Source organism: Mobula birostris, chromosome X (assembly GCF_030028105.1).
Source record: "Mobula birostris isolate sMobBir1 chromosome X, sMobBir1.hap1, whole genome shotgun sequence".
NCBI classification, from domain to species: Eukaryota; Metazoa; Chordata; class Chondrichthyes; order Myliobatiformes; family Myliobatidae; genus Mobula; species Mobula birostris.
The window spans coordinates 44,964,570-44,985,843 of NC_092402.1; the positions used below are offsets into that span (position 1 = coordinate 44,964,570).

The following is a 21,274-nucleotide window of genomic DNA, read 5'->3' on the forward strand; positions in this document are numbered from 1 at the left end:
TCAATCATTAGTTTCCTATTTAGTAAGTTAAGTTAATATGACTTATGCTAAATACTAAAACTTGATATTATTCCAATATTATCTGCAGAGAAGGAATGGAAAGCTTATAAAAGCCACTAGCTCTTGGTTGAATGTTCTCATCTTTTTTTGGTTCTTTATTACAGAATGGAACCTTTCTTAGTTCTCATAGCCAATAATAGTCACTTCTGTTTGCTGTGTGTAACTGTAAATTGAGACAATGCTACATCTGTTGTGATAACTTGCATCCTGAAAGAAACATTACAGCTTCTAAGAAAATCTCAACCAGGGTTTATTCTGGAACAAAGAAGTGAGATAATTAAAATCACATCAGGCGGAAGATGACATTGAATCAATCTGTTCAAATCAAAGGTTACACCTCAAATGTCAATTTATCAGGGCTGCTGACTGACATGGGAAATATCTGCAGCATTATCTGTCTTATTTCTGACATCTCTGGTCACCTGTTCATCTCTGAGGCTGTGACACGCAGATGTTTCCAATGAGTGGACAGTCACAAGGTTGCGGGACCAGACAGCATCCCAGGGCGAGTACTCAGGATGTGCGCAGCACAACTGGCAGGTCTGTTTTACTGACATTTTTAATCTCTCCCTCTCCCAGTGCAGAGGACCCTCGTGCTTCAAATTATCCACCATTGTCCCTGTACCAAATAAGACCAAGGTAACGTGCCTGAACGACTGGCATCCTGTTGCATTCACCTCAATAATAAGCAAATGCTTTGAGAGGCTGGTCAAGGACTACATCTGCAGTTAGCTTCCACCCAAACTGAACACCCCACAATTCACCTACCGACACAACCGATCAACAGATAACACAATAGCCACAGCTCTACATACCGTCCTTACACATCTGGAAAAGTAGGATGCTTATGTGAGAATGCTGTCCTTGGACCACAGTTCAGCATTCAACACCATAGTTCCATCCACGCTCGACAAGAAGCTCAGAGACCTTGGCCTTGACCCTGCCTTGTGTGCAAATGGATCCTGGACTTCCTGTCAGATTGCCAGCAGGTGGTAAGAGTGGGCTCCCTCACCTCTACCCCTCTGACTCTTAATACAGGAGCCCCTCAGAACTGTGTACTAAGTCCCCTCCTTTACTCCCTGTATACCCATGACTGTGTCACCACCCACAGCTCTAATCTGCTAATTAAATTTGCCGACAACACTACATTGATTGGCCTAATCTCAAGCAATAATGAGGTGGCCTACAGGGAAGAAGTCATCTCTCTTACACAGTGGTGTCAAGAAAACAACCTCTCCCTCAATATCGCAAAAACAAAGGAGCTGGTTGTGGATTACAGGAGGAATGGAGACGGGCTAACCCCTATTGACATCAATGGATCTGGGGTTGAGAGGGTAAATAGCTTTACATTCCTTGGCATTCACATCACTGGTCCGTACACACCAGCTGTGTGCTGAAAAAGGCACAACGGCACCTCTTTCACCTCAGATGGTTGAGGAAGTTTGGTATGGGCCCCCAAACCCTAAGAGCTTTCTACAGGGGCACAACTGAGAACATCCTGACTGGCTGCATCACTGCCTGGTATGGGAACTGTACCTCTCTTAATTACAGGACTCTGCAGAGAGTGGTGCAGACAGCCCAGCGCATCTGTAGATGTGAACTTCCCATGATCCCGGACGTTTACAAAGACAGGTGTGAAAAGGGCCTGAAGGATCATTGGGGACCCGAGTCACCCCAACCACAATCTGTTCTAGCAGCTACTATCCAGGAATTGGTACTGCAGCATAAAATCCAGGACAAACATGCTCTGCGACAGCTTCTTCCACCAGGCCATCAGACTGATTAATTCACACTGATTTGAGTGTATTTCTATGTTCTATTTATTATAAATTACTGTGATTGCACATTGAACATTTAGACGGAGACATAACATAAAGATTTTTACTCATGTATGTGAAGGATGTAAGGAATTAAGTCAATTCAATTCACATTGCAAGTTTTTTTTGTTGTTGGTCTCTGTTTCTAGATAAAATGATAGAGTTGAGAGGGTGGTGGTCTGGGGAGAGGTCCTTTCAATCCAGAATACTTGATAGTTTCTTTTGCACTTATTGAATCAAATGAGCATAAAGAGAGATTGGGTTTATTTGTCACATGTATATTGCAACATTGAAACACACAATGAAATGTGTCATTTTGCATCAACCATCAACACAGTCTGAGGATATGCTGGGGGCAGGCTACAAGTATCAGCATGCCTCTGGCACCAACATCGCAAGCTCACAACTTACTGACTCTAACCTGTATGTCTTTAGAATGTGGGAGGTTGCATGAACCTGAATTAACATTATGACACTTTTCCAACAAGTTCAGGAGCACTAGACAAGGTTTTTGTTCAACCTTGAACAAAAGATATTGCACAAGAAACAATAACTAGATTCCACCTTTGAGTTTTACTACATTATAGTTCTTCCTCCATAATTATCACAAAGAGACAATTACACTCAGTGGCCACTTTATTAGGTACACCTGCTCATTAATGCAAATATCTAATCAGCTAATCATGTGCGGCAACTCAGTGCATAAAAGCACACAGACATAGTCAAGCAATTCATTTGTTGTTCAGACCAAATATCGGAATGGGGAAGAAGTCCTGATGAAGGGTCTCAATTGTCAACTGTTTACTCTTTTCCATAGATCCTGTCTGGCCTGCTGAGTTCGTCCAGCATTTATGTGTTCATTAGAATGGGGAAGAAATGTGACCTGAGTGACTTTAACCATGGATTGAATGTTGGTGCCAGATCGGGTGGATTGAGTATCTCAGAAACTGTTGATCTCCTGGGATTTTCACGCAAAACAGCCTCTAGAGTTTACAGAGAATGGTGAAAGAATTTTTTTAAAAATCCAGTGAGTGGCATTTCTGTGGTCAAAAATACTGTCTTAAATAAAGGGGTCAGAGGAGAAGGGTCAGACTGGTTCAAGCTGACAGAAAAGTGACAGTAACTCAAATAACCACGCATTACTACAGTGATGTGCAGAAGAGCATCTCTGAATGCATAACACATTGAACCTTGAAGTGGATGGGCTACATGGCAGAGATGCCAGGGGTTTGGAAAGTGGCAAAGACTCAGAGTAAAATAGCACACGAGACCACACCGAGTTCCACTTCTGTACCTAATAAAGTGGCCACTGAGTGTATATTGATTTCCGATATCTAATATAGTCAAAATGCTTCCTCAGGCCCATTAATTAACATGAAACAGAAAATTTAGAATTGAATTCTCTTCTTTCTATATACTGCTTGCTGGCCTTGTCATTCCAAGGTGTAATTCAATGACTCTATGAGTGGCTGTCAGATGTAATATGTAAAAGAACTATTGCTTCTAGTATTCATTGTAAACGCAGCCAGCTCCATCATGGGCACTAGCCTCCCCAGCATGGAGGACAAAGATGATGCCTCAAAAAGGCAGCATTCATCATTAAGGACCCCTATCACCTAGGATGCTGCTTATTACTGCCATCAGAGAGGAGATACAGGAACCTGAAGATACATACATCAACATTTTAAAACAGCTTCTTCCCCTCTGCCATCAGACTTCTGAACAGACTACGAACCAACCCATGAACACTCCCTCTCTATTTTTGCTCTCTTTTTGAGATTCAAAGATATGAAGATTCAAGATTTTTAAATGTCATTTCCTGTACACAAGTGTAAGGAGAATGAGATTAGTGGGTGGAGGTGTTGATCAGTCTCACTGCTTGGGGAAAGTAACAGTCTTTGAGTCCGGTGGTCCTGGTGTGGATGCTACATAACCTCTTCCTTGATGGGAGTGGAACAAACAGTCCATGATCAGGGTGGGTGGGATCCTTCATGGTCCTCGTGTGGATGCTATGTAACCTCGCAGGAAAAAGAAGATCCCAGTGGAAGGAGTGTGGGGACAAAGGGAAAGAAATAGGGTGTTGGGGGGGGGTGGGTGTTAGAGTAGAAAAGGGATGGGAGGAGCAGTTTACTTGAAATTGGACCCCCTTTGTCCCTTTTCTCTCTCCTAATCTACCCTGTTCCTCCTACACCCATAAGAAGGTAGTAAGATGTGGCATAATACCAACTAGAGATAAAGGTGACTAGCTCTTCCTTCAGTTAGTCCTGATGAAGGGTCTCGGCCCAAAATGTCGACTGTACCTCTTCCTAGAGATGCTGCCTGGCCTGCTGCGTTCACCAGCAACTTTGATGTGTGTTGCTTGAATTTCCAGCATCTGCAGAATTCCTCGTGTTTGAGAGATACAGGTGATATATAGTTTCAATTCTTCAAAGAGGCCCATAGTCTTGTCATGGTTTGGAGGCTTACATACCTCAATGACTCAGAGAGCTATGTTGGCTGGAGTCAGGGCTTTATGCTTTGTCTCTTGGTAGGATCACCCATGCCAAACAGATCAAAGGGTAGAGGCCAGACTAAGAGTGGTCCACCAGATCTCCTGGATCAGGAGTTTAGCTCAGGGCTAACAACCCTGACTGGTAAAACAAAATTGTTATGGAAACAGCAATGAAGATTCTTCTATATCTGAGTGTGATGGTATTCCTGAGTCTCCACCTGGAACCTGCATGACTGACAGTAGTGAAAACTACTAGAGGAAGCTACTGACATGATGAAGGAAGCCCTGACCAATGCCAGAGATGGAGGATCTTCATTGCTGCCCTAAATATTAGTCAAAGTGTAAGTCAAATATTAGTCAAAGACAGTGTAATAAATGGAGTGAAAATTGATATACAGGGTGTGCTGGAAAAGCTGGTTAACTGTAGAGATAATACTTCATTAGGTTTGAATGGCTTGTATTTGAGGTTGCTAAGGGAAGCAGAGAGTTTGCAATAATATTCAGTCTTCCCTAGACATGGCAGAGGTGCCAGGGGTTTGGAAAGTGACAAAGACCCATTGAGTCATACAGCACAGAAACAAGATGTTCAGCCCAATTTTCCATACTGACCATGATAGCCATCAAAGTTGGTTCCATTTGTCCCATTTCCCTCTAAACCTTTCCTATCCATGTATCTGCCTCAACCATTTCCCCTGGCAATTTGTTCCATACTTGCATGATCCTCAGTGGTAAGAAGTTGTCCCTCAGGTCCTATTTCAGTCTTTCCCCTCTCTCCTTAAATGTGGCAACTGTTTAAAAAAAAATGGCAATTGGACATTTCTCATACCGACAGGATGGTCTGATTATTACCATTGGTGGATGAAGTTTCAGAAATACCAATGAGGGAAAATCTGACAGGAACTTAAGAGTTGATTGAGCTAATAAAAGTGCACTGGTATAGATTTGTAAAAGTAGATTAGATTTGACTAATGATTGAATTTTTGTAGCAATTTGGTTAAGGAACGCAGTGGATGTTGTAAAAATGGATAAGCAGTTGTATTTAACAAAGTACCACATGAAAGGCTGTTTAACAAAATTAAGATAAGACCCAGCTTGAAAAATGAATGACTTAAGGACAGAAAACAGATAAACAAGATAAAAGATTAGACCATAAGACATAGGTGCAGAATTAGGCTATTCGGCCCATTGACTCTGCTCCACCATTCCATCATGGCTGATTTATTTTCCCTTTCAACCTCATTTTCCTGCCTTCTCCACATAACATTTGACACCCTTACTAATCAAGAACCTATCAATCTCCACTTTAAATATACCCAATGACTTGGCCTCTACAGCTGTCTGAGGCAATGAATTCCACAGATTCGCCACTCTCTGGCTAAAGAAATTCTTCCTCATCTCTGGTCTGGAGGGGTGCTCTTCTATTCTGAGACTGTGCCCTCTGGTGTTAGACTCCCCCGTTATTGGAAACATTCTCTCCTCATCCACTCTATCTAGGCCTTTCAATATTCAATAAGTTCCAATGAGATCCCCCCTTGTTCTTCTAAACTCCAGCGAGTACAGGACCAGAGCCATCAAACACTCCAGATTGTTTTACTCTCTGGAGGATCGCAAAGAGTGGTGTGTCCCAAGTGATGGGGCCCTTTGGTACATATAAATGTCCTGGAAAGTGGAATGCAGATAAAATTTCAACATATTTTTATGCTATTAAGTTTGAGGGCGAACTTGATGGCAATAGACTGCAACGTGATACCTCCTTCTTTGGCTGTCCATCGATTTTGATGATGACTGATATCGATAGGTTAGTGGAATGGGCAGAGAAATAGCAGACTGAAATTTTTTTTACAAAGGAATGTGGTGCGATTTTTCTGGCAACTAGGGTATGGTGAATCAACATAAGCTTATTGGCACAGTTCTTAAGAGCATACAGGAGCAGAATATCATTAGATTAGATTCAACTTTATTGTCATTGTGCCGAGTACAGATACAAGCCAATGAAATGCATTTAGCATCTGACCAGAAATGCAAAGAATAGTGTTATTTACAAAATAATTGCGAATAAAAAATGTGCTACAGCACACAAATATAAAAGTACTGAGATAATACAATATGGGTGCAATACTGCTTAGCGCTGTGATGAGAGGTTCAGCTGTGTCAGGGAAGAAGCTCTTCCTGTGCCTGCTGGTGCGGGAGCGGAAGCTCCTGTAGTGCCTACCGGATGGGAGGAGAGTAAAAAGTCCATGGTTAGGGTGAGATGCATCCTTGATAATGCTTTTCGCCCTGCCCAGGCAGCGTTTATGGTAGATATTCTCAATGGTGGGCAATTGGGTGCCGATAATCCACTGGGCAGTTTTCACCACATGCTGGAGTGCTTTGCGGTCTGATATGGTTGATAGATTTGCCATACCACATATGGCAATTGCCATATATATCATGTCAATAGGTCTTTTCATTTTATGTCAATAGATCTTTGAAGATAGTAAGACAGAGTGAGAGAATAGTAAGTTAAAACATGTAGACCAAGACCTTCATAGAAGTCTAAAATTCAGAAGTAGGAAAGTAATACTGAACTCCATTTATCGCTGGTTAGGTGACAACGATCATTTGCACCAATTTCTAGTCCAATATAATATTGGATGTGAAGATCTGTGAGAAATTGTAAATGAGGTTTCTCAGAATGTTTTTGGAGATGATAGATGTTAGCTACAAATTGAGGCTGGAAAAATTGTTCTCCTTGGACAAAGGGAAAGTAGTTTTGGTTATGATACATAAAGCAAATCCTATTGCACTGATGCAATGACACAAGAAGTCAAATTTAAAATCTTGGCGACACAGGACAAGTGGGTTGTGATGAGGAAATTTCTGTATGCTGTGAGGCAATAATGACCTGGAACTCTACAAGAGTGGTGACAGTAGAAATAATCAATGCTCTCAGCAGGAATTTGGGTCGGCTCTTGAGGAAAATAAAAAATGGGACTTCATGCATTGATTGAGAGCTGTCATGGGCTTGTTGATGGTGTTGAACCAGAATTGTTGATTTCAACCCAAAGGGCACAAAATAATGACATTTGGTAAAGGTGAACATTTGGACCTGCCACGTCCAGATAATTAGAAACAAGCATCCTATAATCAACTGATGAAGGAGAGGTAAATCAAAAGATGCGCAAAAGGAGCAAGGTGAAAGAAAAGTTACAGTGAAAATAAGATTAGGCATTTGATAAGGTAACCCATCGAAGGCTTATTGAGAAAGTAAGGTGGCATGGGATCCAAGAGGACATTGCTTTGTGGATCCAGAACTGGCTTGCCCACAGAAGGCAAAGAGTGGTTGTAGACGGATCATATTCTGTATGGAGGCCAGTGACCAGTGGTGTGCCTCAGGAATCTGTTCTGGGACCCCTACTCTTCATGATTTTTATAAATGACCTGGATGAGGAAGTGGAGGGATGGGTTAGTAAATTTGCTGATGACACAAAGGTTGGGTGTGTTATGGATACTGTGGAGGGCTGTCAGAGGTTACAGTGGGACATCGATAGGATACAAAACTGGGCTGAGAAGTGGCAGATGGAGTTCAACCCAGATAAGTGTGAGGTGGTTCATTTTGGTAGGTCAAATAGGATGGCAGAATATAGTATTAATGGTAAGACTCTTGGCAGTGTGGAGGATCAGAGGGATCTTCGGGTCTGAGTCCATAGGACACTCAAAGCTGCTGTGCACGTTGACTCTGTGGTTAAGAAGGCATATGGTGCATTGGCCTTCATCAATCGTGGGATTACGTTTAAGAGCTGAGAGGTAACATTGCAGCTACATAGGACCCTGGTTAGATCCCACTTGGAGTGCTGTGCTCAATTCTGGTCGCCTCACCACAGGAAGGATGTGGAAACCATAGAGAGGGTGCAGAGGAGATTTACAAGGATGTTGCCTGGTTTGGGGAGCATGCCTTATGAGAATAGGTTGAGTGAACTCGGCCTTTTCTCCTTGGAGCAACAGAGGATGAGAGGTGACCTGATAGAGGTGTATAAGATGATGAGAGGAATTGATCGTGTAAATAGTCAGGGGCTTTTTCCCAGGGCTGAAATGGCTAACACGAGTGGGCACAATTTTAAGGTGCTTGGAAATAGGTACAGAGGAGATGTCAGGGGTAAGTTTTTTTACGCAGAGAGTGGTAAGTCCATTGAATGGGCTGCCAGTGACGATGGTGGAGGCGGATACCATAGGGTCTTTTAAGAGACTCCTGGATAGGTGCATGGAGCTTAGAAAAATAGAGGGCTATAGGTAACCCTGGGTAATTTCTAAGGTAAGGACATGTTCGGCACAGCTTTGTGGGCCGAAGGGCCTGTATTGTGCTGTAGGCTTTCTATGTTTCTAAAATCAAGTGTTGATGACAAGCCCCTGCACCCGAGAATGTGGGTCGTGATAATTTAAAAAAAAGGGTGAGCACATAGCACGGCATATGGACAGACCCTTCAGTCCGTGATGACGATGAAGAATTTAAACTAATTCTGTCGTCCTTCATTCCCTTCATGTTCATATGCCTGCCCCCAAAGTCTCTTATACAGTACTAGCGTTTCTGCTTCCGTCACCTTCCCCAGCAGCCCATTGCAGCACTTCTCCCTTAAACTTTCGCTCCTCTCAAATTGTGCCTTCTAGTATGTTAAATTTCTAATCTGGGAAAGAGACTGTGACTAATTTCTGGGTTAGGACCGTCAATCCAGGCAGGTTTCGGGACTACCAGCCGAATACAACCTCGTGGGTACTCGGTCCGAGCCGCCGTTGGAAACCTAGGAGGGCATTAGGACCTAGCAGCAGCTGATAACATCGCGGGTGCCCGAACCGAGCGGTGATTGTAACACGGTGGGCGCTAAGACCCAGCAGCTCGCGGTAATCTCACGGGCGCCAAGACCCAGCAGCCTATGGTAATCTCGCGGGCGCCAGCACTGAGTAGCCGGTCAATGACCTCGAGAGCGGCTGGACCAAGCAGTTGACAGTGGTGACCTCGGCAGGCGCTTGGGATCAACCCCCATCAACAGCTGGTGGTAATCCGGCGGGTATCAGGACCTGGCGGTGCTCCCGCCTAGAGTCAGTCAAGTCCCCCTTAGAAGCGCCGAACTGTGTGCGAGGATCCGGCTGCGTCGGAACCACCGTTGGCCGCTTGCAGGTGGTGAGTACCAGCGCCCCGGGCCCGCGTGGTGTGATTCCTCTTCTTGCAACCCGAGTATGCCCACACAGCCTGGCTCCGGCCCGGCTTCAAACGCTGCGCCAGGCCAGGCGAGACCCACCGAGTGGCAGGGAAGAGGTAAATCGAGAGGCGGGGCTGCAGAGAGCCTCAGGCGGGGCCTGTGAGCTCTATGGGGAGGGATTTAAAGGCAACCGGGCAAAGTTTTACCGGATCGTCCCACCAAAACTACTCCCAGTTGGGCTGCAGACATGATACCCACCCCTGTGAAAGTCAATTTGATTGTAAACTCAGCTCTAATCCACTCCATGATGCTGTTCAGTTCACACACCGTGTATTTGTCACTGTTTGTTGCAAAAGACTGTTTACCCATTAGTTAATTTATTAGTCTTCATGAAATCACTGTTTTGAGATGAATATCATTTGCGTGGATAGTCTTTGAAACTTAGTTTATTTTGAAAGTCTTGCATCCTGTTTTTCTATTGATACAGAATCTTTCACGTTGGACAATCTAGTAGCTCATAGCTCCTCGGGTAGGAGTTCTTACTATGGATTTAAGTACAAAAAATCCAGACTGGATAGAAAGATCGGAGGCTGCCTATCAGTTTCGATGTTAAACGGAAACTCTATGCCATAGAGGGCTTATTTTCACTTGGATATTTTTCCTCATACTTTTCACATGGATGCAAAATGCATTCTGTTGCAAGATGGTATGGAACTTAAGAAAGTCACGGTTATCTGGAGTTGAGTCACTGAATGATGGATTAGGCACAGAGCTAAGTACTGTAACTGTTTTGAAGAAGGGCTGTGTTATCTCCATTATTCTGGTTGGTGTTATACTTTAAGCATAGACATGAGATTTTGCAGACGCTGGGTAATGTTATACGTTAATCAATTGCTTGGGTTGTCTAAAGATATTGCTATTTGTGTGAGTATGTTGTGGACAAATTGTCAGCTTTGCAACAATGTTACACTTTTGGATGCCTTGAGGTTGTGAAAGGCAGGCCTGTCTGTCAGTAGCTGGAGTCTCATTCATGGATGGCAGCCACTCTCCAGTGTTCTATGGAAGTGGTTCATTTGTAGAAACAAGAGACTGCAGATGCTGGAATCTGGAGTAACATACGCACTGGAGAAACCCAGTGAGTCAGGCAGCATCTATGGAGGGAAATTGACAAATGAAGGATCTTGACCCAAAATGTCAACAATATATTTGCCCTAATATATACTGCCTGACCTGATGAGTTTCTCCAGTCCTTACATCATGAATGCTATTAGTTAACAGTCAGGACTAAGAACTTTGATTGTTTAATAGAGTGAACACAGAACATGGATCATGGAAAATCCAGCTGATATATTGAAGGTTTTAATCCTGTCCTTGGAAACTAAGATGATAGCGTGGAGTCACGAAGAATGCAGATTCTGGAATCAGTGAATGTGCGATGAAGGAAATCTGTGGATGAATGTGTGGCTGGCAAGTGGTGTGGTCAAAGACCAGTGAGGGCGAGGGCTGGTAGTGAGTCCCCCCAGGACAGTGGATCCCGGAGTCAGGTCCATGCTGGCAGGAGGCACGAGGGCCGGTGATTCCTGAGGTATGCAAGTCGGTGAGCCTGGAGTTCAGGAGCCTATCATCGGCAAGTCCTGGAGTCTATACTGAAGGTCGATTCGACGTCTGGAAGTTGAGGCCCAATGGCCAAAGTCCTGGTTCTCGGAGCCCACTGAGGAAGTCAGAGGCCCAACAGTCTGCTGGAGGTCTGGAGATGGCCTGTCCTGGGGTTGGAGGACTCTCTGTATGACAGGGTGGGAGGAAGGAAAAGTGCTTGTTTTGCTATCATTTTGTTGTTGTTATTTGTGTTGTTCTGCTGAACATCTGGAGCGTGTGGCAACACTTGCTGGCTGTCCTCAGTACATCCTTCGGTTATATTGGTTGATAACACAAACAGCGCATTTCCCTGTATGTTTTAATGTACATGTGATATGTAAATTAATCTGATGCTGGAGCAACACAACAGGTGCTGGAGGAAGTTGGTGGGTCCTAGTCCTTTTCCCTCCATAGGTGCTGCCTGACCCCAAGATGATTTATGCTGAGTTCTTTGGTTGAGGGGGTGGTGGAGGAGAGCTGGACCAGTAATAGCACTGACCATTGCTGGAAGTGCAAATATGTGAATTTTGAATATACTCTAGAGGAGATTTGGTATGATATCCTCCAGGGTTGAATGGCCCGTCAGTGATGGCTCTTTGGACTGGCATGTTGAATGTTCCTTGAGTGAGGAACTAGACAGGTATATGGGTGAATTTAAGGTGGGGGGTTATATGGGAGGCAGGGTTTAAGGGTTGGCACAACATTGTGGGCCGAAGGGCCTGTGCTGTGCTGTATTGTTCTATAAATAATAGACAGCAGAACTGTTGCAAAAGTCTGTTCTTGATAAAGGATCCCTGGTGTTAACAGTTCTGAACCAAGATTAACCACGTTAGTTTATCATAGATTATGATGCTCTTAAAATTATTAAAATCATTACTGTCACATCTTCTAACACCATCTGAGTTCTGTGGAATTTAGTTCCTCATAATGAGTCTGAGGTAGTCTGTTCTTCTCTGCATGAATTGCATTGGTGATAGAATTTCTCAGTAACAGAATTATTTTCCCAATCAACTTTTATAAAGCAACATAGTAGTGATTTAACAACATAGTGATTTAAATTTCAGCTGAACATATATACCTGTATCAGTTATAGGCATTGTTATGGTTGGTGGAGAACTGGACCTAAAACAAAACTACTTTTGTAAAATCTATGTAGTATCCAGTGGATAAGGATTCTGGTAATTTAGTTAAAATTCTGATTAGTGGACATTCATTTTATTTTTGCATTTATCTACCTAACTTCTGTTTAGGCTTATTTAAGTAAAAACATGAACACCAAACAAAGTTTCTGAGAATTAATGTGTTGAGGAGTACCTTCCTTTTATTCTGTCTTATAACAATAATATCTAGGATTGAGTTTCACCTTTGTAATTGCTTCCTAATTTTCATCAAACGCATGCTCAAAATAAGGTCATTGCAGTTTGATTTTTGAAGCAACTATTGATGTATTCAAGCCTTTACCAAATTCTTTCACCTGTTCTGGTACTTACATCTTGGTGCCTTTGATCCCATCTCTGAGCTCTTAAATTCTCACTTCCCCTACCCTGCTTCCCCTGCTTTCTTTGTATCTTCATCCCCTAACTTTTTCCAGTTCTGATGAAAGATGTTTCTCTACAGATGTGTCAGACCTACTGAACATTTCCAAGTTTCTGCTTCATTTCAGGTTTCCTACATCTGCAGTATTTTTGCTTTGGAATGTTTCCCAAAGATTTTTTTGAAGGTGCAACTCTTGGTATGCTGAAACGAAAAATCAAATTTACATTTTGATTGAAGTCTAATCTGTGGCAGGTTGCATCTGCAGTGTTGTAGTCTGAGCTAACGTTTTTTTTTTTGGCATGTGCGTCTGCGTACATGCGCGATGTTGGTGGGACGATGTCTTTTTCATGCCTTTACAAGGCGCAGAGTGTGTGAGAGAGAGAGAGAGACTGTGTGGCGTGTCACTCCTCACACAGATATTTTGCAGCATTTTTCCCTTTATTTTACGAGGTTGAGTAGCGATCTCGACACTCAACCTGGCACGGATGGAAAGCGTACTCGGGAGTGTACCCGACTGGGTTCGAACCCGGGAACCTCCGCTCCAGAGTCTGGCGCTGATGTCGTTGCGCCACCAGCTGGCCTAGAGCTAACGTTTTCAATGCAGCATTGAGGGAGTGTTGCATTTTTGGTGGTTTTGTCTTTTGGAGACAGCATTAATCTGTGCCCCTGTTGGATGGATGTCACGGGGTTCATGAAACACAAATAGCATTAGAGGGTCCTCAGTGTTCCTAGCTAAAGTTTTTTTTGGCAAGCTAACACCATTCAAATAGATTGTGTAATGATTAAATTAAGTGCGTTTTGTGGAAGCTTTGTGCGAATTGTCTATGAACCTTTAGATTAGATTACATTCAACTTTATTGTCACTGTGCCGAGTACAGATATAAAGACAATGAAATGCAGTTAGCATCTGACCAGAAATGCAAAGAATAGTGTTATTTACAAAATAACTGTGAATAAAAAGTAAGTGTTACAGCACACAAATATAAAAGTACTGAGACAGTACAATACGGGTGCAATACTGCTTAGCGCTGTGATGTGAAGTTCAGCATGGTCACAGCCTCAGGGAAGAAGCTCTTCCTGTGCCTGCTGGTGCGGGAGCGGAGGCTCCTGTAGCACCCACCGGATGGGAGGAGAGTAAAAAGTCCATGGTTAGGGTGAGATGCATCCTTGATAATGCTTTTCGCCCTGCCCAGGCAGCGTTTATGGTAGATGTTCTCAATGGTGGGCAATTGGGTGCCGATAATCCAGTGGGCAGTTTTCACCACACACTGGACTGCTTTGCTGTCTAATACGGGACAATTGCCATACCACACTGAGATGCAGTTGGTGAGTATGCACTCAAGGGTACAGCAGTAAAAGTCCATCAGTATCCTGGGACAGAGGTGAGCTTTCTTGATGCTCCGCAGGAAATAAAGATGCTATTGCACCTTTTTGATCAGGATGGAGGAGTTCAGGGACCAGGTGAGATCCTCAGAAATGTGGCCACCAAGGAATTTGAAGCTTGATACATGCTCCACTACAACTCCATTGATGTAGATGGGGACGTGAGTGTGACTCCTAGCATGCCTGAAGTCTACAATGATTTCCTTGGTCTTCTGGGTTGTTAAGGGCCAGGTTGTTGTCGGCACACCACGCAGCCAGGTGCTGGACCTCGTCCCTGTAGGCCATCTCGTCATCCGCTCTGATCAGGCCAACCACCGTGGTGTTGTCTGCGAACTTGATTATGGAGTTAGAACCATGTACAGGAACACAGTCATAGGTGAAAAGGGAATACAGAAGAGGGCTCAGCACACAGCCTTGAGGCACGCCGGTGTTCAGGGTGAGAGTGGAGGAGGAGAGGTTGTCTCAGTTAACTGTTTGGGGTCTGTCAGTCAGAAAGTCCAAGGTCCAATTGCAGAGGGATGAGCTGATACCAAGCGGACGAAGTTTGGCGATCAGCTTGGAGGGGATCACAGTATTGAATGCCGAATGTCAATGAACAGCATTCTGATGTAAGAGTTGGGGCTATGCAGGTGAGTCAGGGCAGAGTGAAGTGCCGTGGAGATGGCATCCTCTGTTGACCTGTTGGTGCGATAGGCAAATTGATGGGGGTCCAGGGTAGTGGGCAGACAGGATTTCAGATGTGATAGAACCAGTCTCTCAAAGCACTTTGCAATGATGGGTGTGAGTGCAACTGGGCAAAAGTCATTCAGGCCCGTGGCAGTGGAATGCTTCACTACTGACACAATGGTGGCGATCTTGAAGCTTGTGGGGACAACTGTCTGGGCCAGGGACAGATTAAAACTGTCTGTGAAGACCCCGGCCAACTGCCCTGCACAGACTCTGAGCACACGGCCAGGTATTCCATCCGGACCAGCTGCCTTCCGTACATTCACCCTGCTCAGGGTGGCATAAACATCGGAGGTGGAAAGTGAGAGAGGCGGTTCACCAGGTGGGAGATCTGCTTTGAGGGTGACCTCCTTGTTCTCTTGGTCAAAGCGAGCGTAGAAGTAATTGAGTTCGTCAGGGAGGGGAGCGGAGCTGGAAGGGGGCACAGTATGAGATGGTTTGAAGTCTGTAATGACCTGTATGCCGTGCCACATGTGCCAGGGGGTCCGAGGAGTTGAAATGCTCCTCGATTCTCTGTTTGTACATGTGTTTATCCTGAGAGATTCCCCTCCTCAGGTTGGCCCTGGCTGAGCTGGTTTGCTCATCAATGTGTTAGTACTTTTTTTTTTACAATTTGCTAATGTTTAAGAATCTTGGAGTGAACACAGTGCAGAATTGGGATCTTTGAGCTACTGCGTCTGCACTGATTGTCGTTCAGGTGTTTACACTAATCCTGAATTAATCTCAATTTTTATTCTTAGCAGCTCCATCCAGATTGTACCACTTATACTGGATACTGCAGGGACAATTTACACTGACAAATTAACCTGCCAACCTGCACACCTTCAGGATGTGGGAGGAAACCAGAACATCCAGAAGTAACCCATTGGGTAAAAGGGAAATGTTCAAGCTGCATGTAGGTAGCACTCAAGGTCATGATTGAATCCTAGACTGTGTGGCTGCGAGGCAGCAGCTCTATAAGATACACCACTGGGTCGCAGAGTTCACTGTTTTCATTTGTAAATAATGAACATGGATGTCACATTATCTCAGCACAGATATGCTTTGTCCATTTATCATTATGTGGTGCTTTTAGTTTGTTATTTTTCTTAATGAAAGTGCATGATTCGGTTCCAGCTTGGTAAATTGGCAATATTCACTCAGTGGCCGCTTTATTAGGTACACCTGTACATCTTGTTAATGCAAATATCTAATCAGCCAATCATGTGACAGCAGTTCAATGCATAAAAACATGTAGGTGTGGTCAAGAGGCTCAGTTGTTGTTCAGAACAAACATCAGAATGGGGAAAAATGTGATGACCTTGGAATGGTTAGTGCCAGAAGGGGTGACAGGAGTAGCTCAGAAACTACTGATCTCCCAAGATTTTCACACACAACAGTCTGTAGAGTTTATATGGGAATGGTGTCAGAAGCAAAAGAACATCCAATGAATGGCAGCTCTGTGGGTGAAAATGCCTTGTTAATGAGAGAGAACAGAAGAATGGCCAGTCTGATTCAAGCTGACAGAAAGGGGTCGCCAATGCAAATAACCATGTGTTACAATAGTGGTGTGCATAAGAGCATCTCTGAATGTGCAGTATGTTGTACCTTGAAGTGGATAGGCTACAGCAGCAGAGGACCACACTGAGTTCTACTCCTGTACTGAATAAAGTGACCACTGAGTGTATACAGACTAATATGAGGTTCCTGTAGTGCATGTGCAAATCCATTCAACTTAAATTTAACTTTAACTTCTAGAAGTTAATATATTATTCCTTTGCACTGGTTATTGACATCATTATGCATACTGTCTTATAATAACTGTGTTACGGATATTGTATATCAGAAACCTGATCTTAGTTCTAATATCCTTTTTTTTTTCTGTTTCTAGGACTTTGCTGTGCTTGTTTGCTGCTACATTTGTACATATTACAACAGTGAATAGAATTCTGAAACAAAACTCATTAGCTGTGAGGTTGTAAACAGTGCTGTGTATATGGTTTGGGGGCTCAGCTGTCGCTATGTGCGTGAGAATTGATGTCTGAAAATGCAAAATGATCTTTGACACATTTTGACTTGGGAAAGCCGTTAAAGTACCTATTCATGAAATCAGTCCCTTCCTTTCTGATTTGAGAATCTGGTCTCACTGAGGAAAAGGATCTCAATGGAAAATAACCTAGCTTGATTTATAAATGTAATTAACAATCTAGTAATGAAATTGTAAATCTCAAAGCCAACTAACATTTTGGCACCTTATTTCAAATATTCACTCTTAATGTGTGAACTTCTTTCTTGAGCTCACCATCAGAATTGGAGAACTTGCACGAATTTTGATCTAGCCTTGACTCCACTGTCATCCACTTGAAGTTTGTGGTGTTTCCAATGAGAATGTTAGCCTTGGTCAAATGTAGAATCCCACACTTAAGTCAGCTTAACTATGAGGACACTGAGATCAATTGTTGCACCCTTCCCGGTTACAGCAACTAATTTTACAGAGCATGACTGAAGCAGAGAATTTTCTGATCTGTTTCAGCTGTGCCTTGTGTCACTTACCACCTAACTGTAGATCAGAGGGTAGAGGATTTCTGATTTTTTTTTTAATCAGCAGAGGTAAAGGGTTGTTTAAAAATGTGCTTGGTTACAGCAGGAGGGTTTTTTTTTCATATAAGGTTTAAAACAAAGACTGAAGGAATACATTTGTTGAGGGTACTCTGTCAACAGTTCTGTCTGACCTCCATCATGTACTATTCCAATAATTCCTGATAGGTTGCCTGTGGTGAGAGAATGTCTGGATTGTGCACTAGTCAGCGGAAAACTCTTAACTTAAAAAAAATATACAGTTGAGTTATTTTGGCTTCTGAAACTGGTGCCTCTGTGCAGCATAATGCAATATCAGTTTTAGACTTTGAAGTGTATTGTTAACAGTTTTTTCTCTTATCTTCCCCCTTTGCCTGAATTGATGTGGGGCTTCTAAATCAGAGGAGATGTGACTTGAACTCATAATCTGGACTGGCGTTCCAGAGAACAATCTAAGAAAGCATCTGATCACCATATCCAAGCTCCAACACCATATTCAAGTTTGCTGATGATATCACTGTTGTGGGCTGTATCAAAGGTGGTGATGAATCAGCATACAGGAGGGAGATTGAAAACTTGGTTGAGTGGTGTGACAATATCAACCTCTCATTCAATATCAGCAAGACCAAGGAACTGATTGTAGACTTCAGGAGAGGGAAATCAGAGGTCCTTGAGCTAGTACTCATCAGAGGTAGAGAGGGTCGGTAACTTTAAATTCCTGGGTGTCACGTTCTCAGAGGACCTGTCCTGGGCCCATCATATAATTGCAAAGAAAACACAACTGCGCCTCTACTTCCTCAGGAGTCTGCAGAGATTCGGCATGTCATCAAAAACCTTGGCAAACTTCTAGTTATGTGGTGGAAAGTGTTCCGACTGGCTGCATTACGGCTTGTTATGGGACACCAATGCCTTTGAATGGAAAAATCCAACAAATTTGGCGCAGTACATCATGGGTAAATCCCTCCCAACCATTGAGCACATCTACATGAAACATTACTGTAGAAAAGCAGCATCCATCATCAGAGATCCTCACCACCCAGGTCATGCTCTTTTCTCGCCACTGCCATCAGGTAGAAGGTACAAGAGCATCAGGACTTGCACCACCAGGTCCAAGAACAGTTACTACCCCTCAACCATCAGGCTCTTGAACAAGAGTGGATAACTACACTCATTCTACCTCTGGTGTTCCCACAATCGATTGTCTCAATTTAAGGACTCTTTATCTTGTTATTTCATGCTCATTATTTATTGCTATTTATTGTGTTTCCATTTGCCCAGTTTCCTGTCCGTTGATCCTGTTTACAGTTACTGTTCTATGGATTTGTTGAGTATGCCCGCAGAAGAAGAATCTTGGGGTTGTATGTGATGACATGTATTCTGATAATAAATTTTACTTTGAACTTTGATCTGCAGTCTTTCGGATAAGTTGTTAAACTAAGAAACGAGCATCCTTGGCTGGGTAATGCAAGATCACTTGTGGCTAACTGTTCTTATTTTGAATTAGCTCATTTAGTGCATGACGTTTTAGATCTTCCTGGATCTAAGTATACCTTGATACTATACAGAGTAGTTCTTATCTGAAAGTTTTTAACTACGTTGATATCTTTTAATAGATACGTCATATTCATGTGCATTTATTTATTTTCTGTAACATAGATTGTAGAATCAAATCATATGTTTTTTGTTGTATCTGCTAATCTTTTGAACTGAAAAAATTGACAGTTTGACATTGAGGTGGCTTTATACAATAGACTTCCATGATCTGGGGATTAAGTTCACGTGACTTAAAATGATTGAAAATTAGCAAACACTTTAATCTTACTGGTCTGTCCCAGTTTCTGAGATAAATGATAAGACACTACTGTTCTTAGGGTGACTTTACAGAACACCCATTCATTTTGGGCTTCTTATTATGTTTGGTACTTCAGTGGGATATTTCGGTGAAGCGCACGTTTTAGCTGTAAAGCTTTCTGTACTAATACAACTGCAGATGTTTGAATTTTTTTTTTGCTGAAAGAGTTGTATCGTTTTTGGGCTGATAGAATGTTCAGTTTTACCATTGACAATGCTGAGTGTATTTAAAGGTGCTGAATAGAGAGATCCATGTGGCTGACAAAGGAAGTTAAAGACTGCATAAAAGCCAAGGAAAGGGCATATAAGGTAGCGAAAGTGAGTGGGAGGTTGGATGATTGGTAAGCTTTTAAAATCCAACAAAGGCAACTAAAAAAGCTATAAGAAGGGATGAGGGCAGACTAGCCAATAATATAAAGCAGGATGCCAAAAGTTTTTTCAGTTATATGAAGAATGAAAGGGAAGTAAGAGTTGTTATTGGATCACTGGAAAATAATGCTGGTGAGGTAGTAATGGGGGACAAAGAAATGGCAGATGAACTTAATAGGTACTTTGCATCTGTCTTCACTGTGGAGACACCAGCAGTGTGCCAGAGGTCCATGAGTGTCAGGGAGCAGGAGTGAGTGCCATTGCTATTACAAAGGAAAAAAGTGCTAGGCAAACTCAAAGGTCTTAAGGCAGATAAGTAACCTGGACCAGATGGACTACATCCCAGAGTCCTGAGAGAGATTGCTGAAGAGATAACAGATGCATTGGGCATGATCTTTCAAGAATCACTTGATTCTGGCATGGTCCTGGAGGACTGGAAGATTGCAAATATCACTCCACTCTTTAAGAGAGGAGGAAGACGAAAGAAAGGAAATTATAGGCCAGTTAGCCTAACCTCAGTGGTTGGGAAAGTGTTGGAGTCTATTGTTAAGGATGAAGTTTTGAGGTACAGGTTTCCCCCGCCATCCGAAGGTAGAGCGTTCCTGTGAAATGGTTCGTAAGCCGAAATGTCGTAAAGCGAAGAAGCGATTACCATTTATTTATATGGGAAAATTTTGTGAGCATTCGCAGACCCAAAAATAACCTACCAAATCATGCCAAATAACACATAAAACCTAAAATAACAGTAACATATAGTAAAAGCAGGAATGATATGATAAATACACAGCCTATGTAAAGTAGAAATACTTCTCTACAACGATTGCCTGCACAGATCTCCGTAGCGAAAATCTCACGCAAGCGCTCTCGGCAGAAAATCTCACGCAAGCACTGTTGGCATAAACGCGCTCTTCAGTAACCTCTAAGCTATGAGGCTGCCAAATCTACCAAATAACACATAAAAATACACAGCCTATATAAAGTAGAAATAATGTATGTACAGTATAGTATCACTTACCGGAATCGGGAAGACAGCTTGCCGAGCACACTGATGATGGTGTGTAGACTGAGTCGTCGCAGGTTAGGTGGTGCAGTGGCCCCTACCCTCCGGGCCGCCGACCCAATACATTGCCGCGAAGAACGCAGCAGTAGCCGGGAGGCGCACAGCACATCTTTAAGAAAAAAGCCAAAATAAACATGCTAATTAATTAGGTGCCGCCGACACGTAATTAATTAGCTTGTTTATTTTGGCTTTTTTCATAAAGATGTGCCGTGTGCCTCCCGGCTACCGTTGCATTCTCCGCAAATCGGTACAGTATCTGTCCGGGGCCCGGGGGTTGGGGTGGTGGGACATGGGGGTGTCATTTCATCGTCAATCAGGGCAGGCAGCTCATCTTCTACTATGACTGCCCGCCTCGATGTCGAAGATCGAGGTTCGTTGTCTGCTGTGGCTGATGTGGAAGGCTTGCTTGACTGCTGAGCCTCACGCATTTTTCTATCACACAGTTCTTTGTAGCACTCAAACCATCCTGCAAATATCCCCTAAACCTATGTACCTTTTCAAATCTAAAGTCGTACTTTATCATTGCAACGAAAATCTCACGCAGTTGCTTCACGTTCAGTTCGCTACTGCATTCGGTTTCGATTGTTATCCTTTCCTCTTCCAATTGCGGTTCTTG

General features: G+C 43.2%; 1 protein-coding gene across 1 annotated transcript in view; it reads left to right on the plus strand.

The window, feature by feature from the left end:
• Window positions 1–9,280: 9,280 nt before the first annotated feature.
• The window catches only part of raraa (retinoic acid receptor, alpha a), an 866,000-nt gene continuing 854,006 nt past the window's right edge, over window positions 9,281–21,274 (plus strand). The window contains exon 1 of the mRNA XM_072249116.1: window positions 9,281–9,523. The gene's annotated coding sequence lies outside the window, so the exon portion shown is untranslated. The remainder of the gene's footprint in view (window positions 9,524–21,274) is intronic.